Consider the following 14,349-nt stretch of genomic DNA (forward strand, 5'->3'; position numbering starts at 1 on the left):
TTGTGAAATCCAATTAAACATGAAACAATCTGAAAATTAAATATTAAATTTACTACAAATTAGATAAGCAAATTAAACTTTAACATAAAACATGGAGGAGATCAATCATCAAATATCTCCTCGATTAAATGAAAATGCTGTGTCACTGCAGCTCTACTTTTCATTCTCCACGGCTCTTTCTACGCGTACTTTTAGATATGATTGACTGTTGGTTTGTTATAGATATTTTCATGTGTTGTCCACATGAAGTATGTGGGTTCAGAAAGTATGAAATTTTGGTTGCAGTTGTCAAACATGTCATCACACAGTTTCATGTTTTTAAGCTTGGTCTTGAACAAATACTCTTTCTTCTCTTCTTAGCTGTTTAAATAAATCTGAGGCATCAATGGTTTGTTTATTGAGGAACGGGTCAAGATTTCTTTAAGGGATTTGTGATCAAATGTGTATTATTATACTTTAAAAAATTATGATTTATGTCATCGTACTGTGGCCACAAAATAGAACATTGTCTCTATTTTACGGCGCTCACACCACAAAGCCTGGAGAGGCCGGGACAGTTGTTTGGGTTTATGGTAATATTCTGCGAGGATGTTCTGTTTTTTGCTGTAATGATGTAAAGAATTAAACAGATAAAAACATGATGAGAGTAGAAAAAATGTTTTTGGCTCAGACCTGCTCTTCTATCTAGGTCTAAAATAAGAAAACTGTTATCAACATATCAGCACCACACTCAGCTCACATGCTGCAGTTTGTCGATGACAATAGAGTTTCTTTCTTTTCTTCCAAACACAATGAGCAGAAAATTTTCTCTATCTGTTGAACTCTCATGTCTTTGTCCACATGGAAAAAATAAGCTAATGAAATCATCCTAACTCAATCATTGAGCAGATGATGACATCTCGTGCTTTTAATCTGAAATAACTGACAAACTCAGTTATACACTTACAAACGATTTTTCTGATCTCTTTTAGTGCACGCAAAACTTAACTTTAACCAATTCTTTGTGTTGACTCATCCATGAAAAACATCTCAATTGTTTCTGAGTCATCAGCCTCCTTGACACATATTTATAACTCACAGTGACATGCTCATCTTGTGTTTTTATCAATTAATTAGGAATCATTTTCTTTATGAGCACTGAAATGATTACTGTTTTGACGTTCACACATTAATCAATACATCACACTTTGTGTTCACACCAATCAAACTAAATGCAATCTTTATTAAGTGAGTGAAAAAAAACACCACATAAATAAAAATATATGTATATAAAGAGCATGCAAAGACTAACACACACCAAGAGCAGAAACTATTTAATAAAACAATAAAAAGGAGAAGGTTGAAAATAAATTCAAGATGAACAAATGAATTTACAAAACCAAAGAGGACTGAAAACATTTATTTTGAAATTTTATGCCTGTTATTACTGTGGGGATGAGGGTTGTGGGACAAGATATTTACACGCAGGAGAAAAAAGACTATTAAATGTCTTTAACAGTTTATATATTTACAGAACGTGATTAGATATTTTTTGGGAAAAAGTCTTGATATGTAAAATACAAAATTACTAGATGTGATTATTTAAACAAGAAAATGAAAAGAGGGTCTAGATTTATTTACAAATGAAATCTGAAATTTTAAGTTCTGACAATGAAATCTTACATCAAGGTGTTTAGTAAACTCATCATCTCCTGTAAAATGTAATTAACACGTTTTGCCTCACAGTAATCACTGTATATATTTATAAATACATATATGACATACTAGTGTATAAAGTGTATCTCTGTCATTTTCTACTCACAATAAAAAATTTCAAGGTTAGTAATGCAACTTCTTCTGCTTATATGCTAGGAGACAACTTAGACAAAGATTTTGGTCCCTAAACAATAGTTTCCAAGTGGTTCCTGCCCCATGACATCACCTGTTTTCGTCTGATGGAAGACCTGGTGAATGCAAATCGTTCCGGAAAGAGCAAATTTTCATAAATTTCTTTTGATGTCCCCCCCAAAACATATGTATTAATAGTAATATTATAATAATAATTAAAATATATTATCATAGTTATTTAATCATTCAAGTCTCTACAGTTAGACCCCCCCAAAAAATAAATAAATAAATAAATAAAATAAAATAAAATAAAATAAAATAAAATAAAATAAAATAAAATAAAATGAATAAATAAATAAATAATAATAATAAAAAAAGTTTCTGGGATAAATATTTTTTTGTTCATGGGCTTATTTCTGTGAGTGGCAACAAAAGTGGCTGGTGAGCACATAGCTAGTTGCTAACTAAAGGAAAACACTGCCTGCAGCATTGCTTATGATGTACTTATTAGATGCAATTTTATTGACACACAAGTTCTTACCATAGCCAGTGCTCACACCTACCTCCCTCCCCCACCCCCACACACACCACATTTTTCATTTATTTATTATGACTATATTATTTTCTTATAACCATATCATTGTTATTATTATAACTATTATTTTCATTTCTTAGAAAATTATGGTGACCTAAGGTGGCCTTTTGACAAGCTGTGTGACCATAGGCAACAATTGTTGCCAGTCATAAAAATGCTATTTTCCTCAAGACATAGTACAAAATGGAAATAATAAATACATAACATGATTCATATCTGGACTGATAAAACTATTTGCCTTACAGCTGTGAAAAAAAATCTGGGCATTAACGGGTAAATGCCTAAGTAACCTATGATTCAGAAAATGTGTATTCTGTCGGCTGCACTACGTCTGTTTCTTAGTTTCTTAAATGTTACTTAACAAATTAAGACCTACAAAATTTTATTGCTGAATCAATATTTATAATTTTCATACAGTATGTGTTTTTTATTCTATTACAAGCTGAAAATGTGCAGAAGAAAAACTGTCAGATCAATGTATAAAAGGACAAAGACTGGTTTTCTGTCACTAGTTGAAAGTGAAGTGTATAGAGAACAATCCAGAAATATGAGAGCAGAGTATATGCATCTCAGACTTTTACCTGACTACAGCTCTTGTATGTGTTCTTAGTTACCTCCTGACACACACACACATGTTCTTTAACAATGTTGAAATAAAACCTTCCCGGAGTTTCAGAGAGTTTTCCTGCGCTGGCTGATTTCCTCAAATATGAACCGCAGTGTAAGTGATACTGTGCAGAGCCAGCTGTGGGAGCGTAATGTATAGTTTCCCTGAGAAACAGGCTGCAGCTCCAGCACTCACACAAAGCCAAGAGAGAGCTGTTGTCCAGACCTTGACCTTGTACCTGGTTTAGCTAACACGGCTCGATCCTGCACGCTGCAGATCAGGTGTTGTCATATGTCTCTGGAGCCGACACGTTTACAGACCCAAACAGGACCTCTTCCTCTGGGAACACCCAGATCCTGTGTCTCAAACTGTTGGCTAAACAGGGACCACAAGAAACTTCTGACACACATGTTATAGCCTCATTGGTTAACTGGGGGGATGTTATCTCAGCTTAAGGTAACCTCAGAGACTGGGGATTTATTTCTTCAAAATTTACAAAGGAAACATGATTTGTACAACAGTAGAAATGCCCCCTCTTCCCCATTACCCTAAAAGACAGATTTGGAAAAAAGAAAAGACTGAAAAAAATCCCAATTCCATAAGTGTCGGTAAAATCATAATCTGACGGTCTCCAAATCATTTTTCGCCTGCAGTTTTAATTATACATTTTAAGGGCAAAAATCACATATTTGGAAAACAGAGGGAGAAATTTCCATCCAGTTGTTTTCAGAAAAAAGTTCATAGTTTCTTTGTCCTTTTCATTGTATGGCAGATCTTTCATGTTTTCAATGGGTGATAAGTTAAGACTTCAGCCAGGCCATTTCAGCACCTGGACTCTTCTGCTACAGAGCCATGCTGTTGTGATACACGCAGAATGTAATTCAGTATCTATTGGATGTATTGTGCAAGGTCTTACCTGAAAAAGTCATTGTCTGGTTGGTAGCATATGTTGTTGCAAAACCTGTATATATTGTTCAGCATTAATGGAGTCTCCTAAATATGTAACCCACGCGCTCTGTTGCGAGTTATGCATCCTCATACCATCACAAAGGCTGAATCTTTGAGAAGAACACGGGTGGTGATACAGCATCCTGGATTTCAAAAACTAGAATCAATTTCTGATTCGTCAGACTGTTTTCAAGCTTATGTTATGAATGGTTTTGAACATGCTCATTTTAGTGATTCTGTGCCCATGCGGTGACTTCCAGGACAGAGCCATAGCTGTTTTTAATGCAGCAACACCTCAAGGCCAGAAGGTCACAGCCATCCAGAATCAGTTATCAGCTTTGTCCCTCATTTACAGAGATTTCACCAAATCTTTTAAAGTTGTTGTGTACATTTCATAAATTATATAAATATATATATATATATATATATATATATATATATATATATATATATATATATATATATATATATATATATATATATATATATATATATATATATACACACACACACAGTTTTTTTTTTTCAATTTTTTTTTCAGTTTTTGTTTTACCTGTCACCACTTTTGTTGTGATAACATTTGTTATGATTTGGCGTTATACGAATAAAGATTGGTTGATTGATTGATTTAAAACTTTTTGCTTTCCCCAAATTTAATGTTTTCTTTTCACTATCTTCAGGTCTACAGTTGGTGTCAAAGATTGCAAATCATCACAACTCATTTTATTTGCCACCTTCCCTCACTACTTCAACATTTTGGGGTTTGGAGTTCAGTAAATGTGTCCCAGACACATTTTAAAGGAAAGAAAAATGCTAATCTGTGCATCATGAAATGTAAATCTTTAAATGGTAAAGATGGCCGCCATATGTTGCTGAGATTGTCTGTAGTTCTTCAGGAGCCTATGCTGTTTTTTTCCTATTTCATTTGTGTGTGACTATGTGTGTGTAGATTAAAATTTGATTAAACACAGAGCATACACAGCAGGTCACAGCAGTAACAGTTAGAGGAATGTTCCAGATGATATGAGCACAGAGATTTTAGTGAACAATAAGGTCCCACAGACAGGACTAAAGACGGCTCCTCAGAGCTCCAGAGGCGTGACCACGTTCTGACTGACATGTGCCCGGCACCAAAGGCAAAAATGTTCCTGAGGAAAACAAACTTTAAGTTTCTTTTTGAGTGATGTTGTTTGGATTAAGTGGAAACTTAGTTCATTTGCTTCTGCACCGTACAAACCGTGATGACATAAGAGAGAGTTACTGTTTTCATGAAGTTGCTCGACTGTTACGACTCGAGGTTAATGACTGACAAGTCAAGGGTGGAGAAAGAAGGAGAGGAGGGAAACAGGAAGATATGTTCAGACACAGAAGATGCTGAATGAAGGAGACATTGGTCACTGTGAACACTGTGACACCCGAACAGGACAGTTTGGAAAACAGCTTGCAATAGCAACATGACACTTTTAACATTTGTAATAAAGTAAATAAAGTCAATTTGATGCTTACAGTAAAATATGAAAATCATGATTCATCCTTTTCTTTGAAGAAACTCTGCCTAATTAACGTTTCCTGCCTGAAAATGTGACATTAGCATTAGCATTAGCATGATGATCATGTACAAGGAAGGGTTGGTGGGTTACGTACCTTTGATAGTGCAGACTCCTCGTGTTTTACATGGCAGTCAACTGTGAACGGGCACAGGTCGGAGCGTGTGTGGGAGTCGAGAAGCTCCCAGCAGGACCGGGCCCGTCTACAGAGAGACTTTTACACCCAGGCTCTCCATTCCTGAGCTTCAGGATCAACACGCAGCCCCTTGATCTCCACATCTCACCTGCCAAACATCACAGAGGGCAAAGACACCCTCTGAAGCAGACGGAGGGGGATAAAACAGCCGCTGGAGTTCATGATAGTGAAATAACTCATGTCCCAGACGAGCCGAATGAGAAGTGAGTTATGATAGATAATCCCGGTACAGGATGAGAAGCAGCTTTATGGAGATAAAGTTACTTTGTGCTTTTAAACTGTCACAATAATCAGCTCTGGACATGCTGGGATCAGCGAGCACATAGATCATAAGATGTCCCATATTTACACTAAAACATTTCCAAGTTTCCAAAACTTTATTCTTTTTTTTCCTCTACCCTCTTTTGTTTAATCCAGATGTGGTTTGAGCCTGAGCAGCAAGTTTATTTCCAAATGAGTTTGACCACCGAATAAGACCACCCTTTAAATGATGGGACATCATGACCACAGAGATCTATTTCAGGAGCCTGAAATGTAAATGGATATAAACAGGAACGGTTATTTATCATCCTTTATGTGCAAACTGTATATCACAAATCATGTGCTGTAAAAATGTTGTGTTTTAATGTGTAGGAAAAATACAGGGTTTATAAATCTGCTGAACGAGTAGCAGAGTTTACCCAGCTCTGAGTGAACACAGTCCTCAGCGCTGAGTCATTGTCCTCACGAGGACCAGGTCGATGTCTCAACTCTGAGGGCTCGCCGAGGAGGGCGGCGAGGACACTCAGCTTTCACCCAGAGGGATCAGAGCCTGAATGGGTGCAAAGTTTCTGTTATAACGCTGGAAAATACTCCCATGATCCCAGCAGGATATGTTCAGACTCAATCAGGCTGAAATGAAATGAACGGTCCAGAAATATCAAAGATTTGCTAAAAGTGGAAAGACTCTTGATTGGTCTCATTTTTGTGATTCTTCCTATTGAATATGTGGTTTTTCAAACATCTTTTTATTTATTGTTTTTTTTATTATTTGGTAAATTGACAGGGACAAATGTATACAAAAATTAAGTTGTACAATGTTTAGTTAAAGATACTGCAGCTATAAAAAAATCTACAAAAGGATCAATTTATTCAAAAGCATCTAAGACACTAAAAACTCAGCTTAACTTGATTTAAATAGCAACTTTCATGCAGACCAAATGTTTCACATGATTGGAAAGGAAAGCAACAACTAAAACAGTTAAACATAATTAAAAAAATAAAATAGTTATAATAACAGTGATTTAAAAATACAATTCAATTTAAAAAAGATAAATTAAAAAAAAGAAGAAAAAATGAAATATCTAATTCAGTTAAAATCTAATAAAAACAATAAAATTTCACTAGAAAGACATTAAAACTAATGTGAAATCGATAATGTTAAAGTACTGGTTTAAACTAGTGTAAAAAAAAAAAAAAAAACCTCAACTCAACCTTTTATAACTTTGCAATAAAAGCAAAATTAAGTTTTCTTGTGAAAAACATGAAGACATAAAGGTGATATAGAATAACAACAGTTGAACAATTATCACATTTATTTTTCTCCTTATTGACTGTATCAACGTCTTTATGAAGCCTGATGGTTTTATGGCCTCTTGAAGCCCTTTATTCGCCAATTATCTTCAGAATGAATTAAAGAAACTTGATCTTTGTTTTGAACTGTAATCTCTTGACACAAACATGTATGAATGAACTCTAAGCATCATAAATAGAAATAAAGAACTTTAGTATTAAAAAAAAAGTTTTAGTGAAATAAACACAGCTGATAAAATTGGGAAAAGGAAGAAGTGTAATTAAATTGTATTTTCCTCAACTACCTTCATGAGGGCTTATTGCAGATGTTCAGGAATCCTCCTTATTTTTCACATGAAAATGGGCATTTTTACAGAAAGACATTTACAGTCTGGTTTAAGAAGCAGTCGTTGTCAATGTGAATTTACCATAAAACTAACCTGTTCTGAGAATTTTCCACATTTGAAGCATGGATATAAAGTAACAAAGGTGGATGTTCTCACTAAATATGGAGATTATCGAACTGCTTCTTAGTTTGCTGAAATGATGAAGTTATCACACACGGATCTCCTAACTGGTCCATGATATATAAGCGGAGGGGGCCTCAAACATCAAGGTCTGCGTATACCCTCAGCCCCCATATACATATACATATATATATATATACACACACACACACACACACACACACACACACACACACACACTCACACACACACACACACACAAACAAATTTGAGGTAAATAGTGCACTGAATAAGGACGTAGATGTTGAGAAACTTGCTGCCAACTCTGAAGGACTCCCATATAAAACAGATCGTGTCTGTCATATTTCTGCTATATTCCTGTAATGAACTTAAAATGATTTAAATATTCACATAAATAAAAGGAAATAAATCAATAAAACAATGTCAGTCATGATACCAAAAATTCACTGTGCCATCAGACAGGATTTACAAAAGCACACATTCTTATTTTTAGCAGATTTTTTCTCAAAGTTAATTTTTTGGGGAGCTTTCTATGCCTTTAATAAGATTGGAGAGGACAGAGGACAGAGCAGGGAACAGGGTGAGATGGGGAGTGACATGCAGGGAAGAGGCCACAGGCTTGATCCTGGGCGGCCCGTGTAAGGGTGAACCTCATGAAGCACGACCTAGACCACCCGGCCATCTGCGCTCCATTTCATCAGATTTAAAAGAACTCAAATATCCAAACTATGATTAGAAACTGATGAATGTTTAGCTCTCATTTCATTAAGACTGAAAATTCACATGGAAATTTTTCTCTCTTTTTTTTGTTTTTTTTGTTTTTCAATTCTCAAACATCTGCAAACCACAAAGTTAAACTGATAACTGTTGAACTTGTTGCAATCATGAAATATTGACTAAATTGCTCTGTGGTACGGCCATTTTTTAAAATCTTTTCCTCTCATTTCATCAGATTTAGAAACAAACAATGAGAATGATAAATGTTTCACTCCTGACTTGGACAAACAGTTCGAAGAAGTTTTTCAGTTTTTTTTCTTGATTTGTGTCACATTACGTTATAAATGTGTCACGCAGATAATTTTTTGTGTTAAATTGAACACTTTCTTTTGTTGTTAACATATTAACCCCAGCTATAACCTGATGAAACTCTACTTTCTTACAGTCAGACTAAAACTTGGTGTAAGAGGATGATCTGCTTTTGTTTTTGAATGCAGTCTTTTTTTTATTTTGACAGATTAACACAAATAAAAAACAAACCAACCATTAACAAATAAAGGTTCGATGCTTATTACAGTCAGCCATGCTCACAAAAGCTCACTCACTGTTTTAATTTGAACATTAGAAGAAGCAAGCTACGGTTACAAGCTGATAAATGTTTAACTTATTACAAACAAAGTCCTCCTGTTTTCATTTTGAAATCTGCCCCCCTTCACTTAGAATATTTTAAACAACTGAAACAAACCACAGCGATAAACTAATAAAGGTTTCATCTCATGTCTGCCTGTTCTTTATTATCGTCTGAATCCTTCTGACCAGAGAAAATCCTCCAATCAATGTCAAACCAGAGTTTGATTAACAGCCTCCATAAAAAACTATAAAGCACAAAGTTAAAAGCGAGTTTCGGAATGGAAACAATCAGTGAAGCGGGGTCGCAGTGGTTCATCCTTATGGTGGCTCTTATCTCCAGCAGGGCGCAGGGCTCCACTGCCAGCTGATTATTGATGAATAACAAGAACATTGTGGATTTGATTCACAGCATTCCTGAGGGGTAAAAACAGACCGATCAGACCTGGCGGAGGGACAGTGACAGCTTCAGACCCGCCATGTGAGAATCCCATCATGCTCTGGGGATCCTCCTGTGAAGCTGCCGTGGCTCACAGTGGGAATCTCTGCAGAAACAACAAGCGCTGTCCAATCTGTCTGACTGCACCCATGTCTTCTGTAAACCATTTGTTTATAACCTCTGTCTCTATTGTGCTTTGAGGAGCGGGCCCTTTCATGTGACAGATGGGTGGCACTTTTGATCACGTCATGTGGTCCTCCAGGAGTCTGAGCAGTGTGTCCAGGAGGTCACCAGCGCTGTGGAGACACAGAAATCACTGTGGCTGTTCTGCTTTGAGCTCAGAGTGTAAATGTTTTCTACAGTTTGGACTGAGCGACCAAGAGAGGAGTGGATTCCAGTAACGCAACTAATAAAGCACATTACCCATGTGTCATATCACCAAAGCTTCATCAATCTGAGCTAAATGAGCCGCTGCAAACAAACACACCGGAGAGGGAAAATCCACACAGAATAGAAAGTGTTTTTTTTCTTTACACCAAAACTCTTCAATCAAAAAACCACTGCTCACTGATGCCAGCTTTACATTGGACAACAACATGAACAGTCCCAACACAGACAAGTTTCAATTTAGGTTTTTAGAGACATATTATCTTTCCGATACTTTGACTTTTCTGACAGGTTATGAAACTTTTTTTTAACAGTTATAAGATAAGATAAGAGTGTTTGCTTATGGCCTTAAAAAGTAAAACACATACTGCTGCTGTGACCAAGACATGTTGTTTGTAGATAGATAGATAGATAGATAGATAGATAGATAGATAGATAGATAGATAGATAGATAGATAGATAGATAGATAGATAGATAGATAGATAGATAGATAGATAGATAGGCTTTATTTCAGACCCAGGGTCCATATGTAAAAAATAAAAATAAATGCATAAATAAATAAATAAAAAAAATAAAAAAAAATGTGATGAACAAAAGAGACATTTTATGTTTCCTGTCCCCATTTGAAAAAGAAATAAAAAAATAGATAAAATAAAATAAAAATAAAAAAATACAACTGAAAAATGTGTTGTCAGAGGACACAACACACATTATATTTATGATATAATAATTGTAATTATAAGCTTTTAAAGCTTGATTTTGATTGGTTAAAACCATCAAGAGCCATAATTGGTTCCCAACAAGGAAAGCAATGCTACTGCTATCATGATTTTACATACTGTATCAAATTAGTGCAGAGATAGAGTCCAGTACATTGGCCTCAGATAAATTTAAAGAGGAAGGTAACATGGATAACAAAGCTTAACGTGTGCAGACTTTCAAACTTCTACATATTCAAATGTTTTAGAAATGTCTGAATCTATGAATGAATGAATGAATGGATGAATGAATGAATGCTTTATTTTGAGCATGTGAAAATAAAACAATAAGAAAAAAAAAGAAAATCAACAGGTAAAAGAACAAATAAACACACACACACACACACACACACACACACACACACACACACACACACACACTCACACACACACACACACACACACACACACACACACACACACACACACACAAAAAAAAAATTATTATTATTATTAAGGAAAACAACAACAACAACAACAACAACAACAACAACAACAACAAAAAGCAACCAGGGAAAAAAAATCAATAGCAACATCAAAAAGAACCCCCAAAACAATTGATATAAACTGAATAAAATTCTTTGTTAAAAAAAAAAAAAATCTTCACCAGACTTGCTGAAATGATGAGGTCATCTCATTGAGATATCCTAACTGGTTCATGTCACATTAGAAGGGTGGGCCTCAAACACCAAGGTCTACCCATAGCCATATCTCTGACAGGCCACCAGTGTGAAAAAACAGAGGCTGATGACAATCTATTGGGAAGACATTAGCAACTGAGATATCAGGGATTTATTTTCCAGCTGTATGAATAAATCTTCTTCAAAATGAAAAGTTCTTACCAACTCAATATTTTGTGCCAGTGTTTATGTGTTTTGTTGGTTGCCATGCAGAAAGCAGGACCGACTAAATGGTTGGTTATATAAATTAGGATTCCATAAGATGAACTACAACTACTTTCATAGGTGTTTCATAGGGTCAAGATACTCAGTTTGAGCTGCCTTGAGTCTAACTTTGTCTTTTTTCATCCTTATGTTTGGTGTAAATAAAAAACTTTGTCAGAAGTCTCTACTCTTACCCCATGCAGGAGATGAAGATCAAAAGGCATAACAACATGGAATAGATGCACATTTCCAGACCCAACAGAACATTAAACCACATGTGGGGCCCTCTGGGGAGGCCTGCTGTCACTGTGCCCCCACTGATTGTGATGCTGTGGCTGAAAGCTTGCTAGCTGTCAGGGCGACAATCATTAGCCCTGCATTTAAAGCTCCTCAGAGGGTCTTTGTTTCCCCATTAGAAAGTCATTCCTCCAACCGTGGTGTGCTCCAAAGCTGGCTGGTTGGCCTGGCGGTTTAAGTGGGCTCCATAGAGGCGGTAATCCTCATGGCAGCAGTGGTTGTTGGTTTGACTCCTGGCTGCAAGTCTTTGCTGCATGTCTCCACATATATCCTGTCTTTCATCAGCTTTCTGTTCAATAAAGGCAAAAATGCCCCAAACACAACTTTGAAAAACAGGAACAACATGGATTCTATAAAATAAGATTCAGAACATCCAACTGTTTGAAATGAAAGTATGTCACTGAAAAAGTGCCACAGATTTCTAATCATGGTACTAATGGAAAACAGAGAAAACCCAGTGTGTTTATTTGCCCCTGTGATTTTCCCATAGTTTAGTGAGGATTTTTTGATTTTTGGTCAAATGAGCCTCAAGCAGTGCAAGTATGCTGCAAATTAATTTAACTAATTAAATTAATTAAATAACCAAGGTGACTGTACAGTTGCAAGGATTCAGGTAATTAAGAAATCTTTTATATATATATATATATATATATATATATATATATATATATATATATATATATATATATATATATATATATATATATATATATATATATATATATATATATATATATATGAAGTGAAGCTTAGATTGATCTGAGCTTTTGGAAATAAAACTGTAAGAGCCTGAAATCTAACAACAATCAAAAAAATAATAACTAAATAAATATCATTTTTTTACTTTCCTTTTTGTAAAACCTTAACTTTAATAACTGGTGGATAATGTAACAAAATTGCTGAGCCCTAAATGTAATTCTAAAAATGTAATTAAACCCAATCTTTTTTAACTGACCCAAGATGTAATATTGTTGAGCCAGAAAATGCAATAAGTTTTTGCCCAAAATGTAGCAACTTGTCATGATGTAACAACATGTTACTTTTAAGGCTTATAACACTTTTTTTTTTATTACATTTTGAGTCATTGTTTCATTTTGGGTTGTTGTTACATATCAGTGTTTAACAGTTTTATTTCCAAAATCTTGGATTGATCAAAGTCTGTTAAATAAGAAGTATATGTAAGCCGAACAAAAACTCTTCTGGTATCCTGAATTTTGTTGAGAGAATTTTAATTTTACAAATGCTCATTTTTCTAATTTTTCTGACACCAATCAAAGAGATGACAAGCAAAAAAAAAACAAAACAAAAAAAAAAAACTCCACAGTTGAGAAACGAAAAAAATGCAGAAATGTAATTAAATTGTATTTTCCTCAGCTACCTTTGTGAGGGGCTTATTGGAGATCTTCAGGAATCCTCCTAAGGTTTCACGTGAAAATGGGCATTTTTACAGAAAATATAAGACATTTACAGCCTGGTTTAAAAACTGTTGTGGTCAATGGGAATTTACTATGAAACTAATCTGTTCTGAGAATTTCCAAAATTTTAAGCTTAAATATAAAGTAACAAAGCTGGATGTTCACACTAAACATGCAGATTATCAAACAGCTTCATATTTATTTGTTGTAGACTCTTCTCCAGAATTGCTGAAATGATGTCATCACACAAGGATCTCCTAACTGGTCCATGATACATTAGAAAAGCGGTCCTCAAACATCAAGGTCTGCCTCCAACAGGCCTTCAGAGAGCTGGCTAATCAGAGGGAAGTGGTTTTGTAGAGTGGGAAGCATTTAACAGCAGCTAAAACAAAGTGTTTCAGTCAGAGGCTGGAATAGGGGTTTTCTTAAACACCATCATGAGGAAAAGGGATTTATCATTATGGAACAACAAAACCCAGGGCTTCTGTTTCTGATCAGTGTTTTGTCTTTTGCTTTGTTCAGTTCAATAAAAATCCTTTGAGCAGCTGTTTTCACAGTTTTCCAGTGTACAATAGCACCAGTGGAAAATGACATTTATAGCATTGTTGGTTCTTATTTTTGTTGACAGAATTAGTGACTGAGTCAACAATAAGGTTAAACTTCTGCCAACTCTTTGTCACATCTTTGTCCAGATGTTGAGCAGCACTTTCAGTCTTGACGCTGGAGATAAGTCATTAATTCAATTGAGATTGAGTTTATTTTTTGTTGTCATGCCACGGTTGCAGAATTTCTTCTTCTGGTGAAATCATTGTTCTACAACACATCAATTTCTGTTGTACTTTCTTAAGAAACTTTTCTTCCAGGTCTTCAGTCTGTCTGAATGAAGCTGTATCACTGCGTCAGAGGGGGAGCTGCTGAAGAAGGGCGAAAGGTGTGAGGGAGAACTGTGTCAGTGGGGTGATGACTTCAGCAGAGGCTGGTTTCTTTCATTTATTCAGTCATAGATCTCTAATCTCTAACATCTCATGAATAACGTGTATCCAAAGAGCTATTACAGGGACAGGC

Source organism: Halichoeres trimaculatus, unplaced genomic scaffold, assembly GCF_033239565.1.
Source record: "Halichoeres trimaculatus isolate MK-OKI-2021-1 unplaced genomic scaffold, fHalTri1.1 fHalTri1_scaffold_6, whole genome shotgun sequence".
Taxonomy (NCBI): domain Eukaryota; kingdom Metazoa; phylum Chordata; class Actinopteri; order Labriformes; family Labridae; genus Halichoeres; species Halichoeres trimaculatus.